Genomic DNA, 759 nt, shown 5'->3' on the forward strand with positions numbered 1-759 from the left:
AGTAGCAGTTGTTGCAGTAGTAGTAGCAGATGTAATAGTAGCAGTAGTACTAGCAGGAGCAGTTGTAGTGGTGGTAGTAGTAGAAGTACTATAGTAGTTGTAGTGGTAGTAGTAGTAGTAGTATCAGCAGTGGTAACCGTAGTAGCAGAAGTAATAGTAGCAGCAGTAGCAATAGTAGTAGTAATAGTAGGAGTATTAGTCGTGGTAGTAGCAGTGGGAATCCCTAAGGTTTCTTCTTTTTTCCTGACTCAGGTTTTTTAGGAATTTTTCCTTACCGGGAGGGAGGGTCTAAGGGCAGGGATAACCAGTTTATGTAGTCTGTTTAGTTTTAACAATTGTTTATATTTTGAAGCCCAATGAGGCAAATTCTTTTGTGATTTTGGGCTATATAAATAAAATTGAATTGAATTGAATTGAATTAGTAGTAGTAGTACTAGCAGAAGTAATAGTAGCAGTAGTAGTAGTAGTAGTAGTAGTGGCAGAAGTAATAGTAGTAGTAGTAGTAGTAGTGGTAGCAGTAGTAGTCATAGTAGTTGTTGTAGTAGTAGTAGTAGTAGCGGTAGTGGTAGTGGTAGTGGTAGTGGTAGTGGTAGTGGTAGTGGTAGTGGTAGCAGCAGTAGTAGTAGCATAAGTAATTGTAGCAGTAGTAGTAGTTTTGGTAGTAGCAGTATTGGTAGTGGTAGTAGCAGTAGTAGTAGCATAAGTAATTGTAGCAGCAGTAGTAGTAGCAGTAGCAGTCATAGTGGTGGTGGTAGTGGT

Source organism: Oryzias melastigma, linkage group LG18 (assembly GCF_002922805.2).
Source record: "Oryzias melastigma strain HK-1 linkage group LG18, ASM292280v2, whole genome shotgun sequence".
In the NCBI taxonomy this organism is placed as follows: domain Eukaryota; kingdom Metazoa; phylum Chordata; class Actinopteri; order Beloniformes; family Adrianichthyidae; genus Oryzias; species Oryzias melastigma.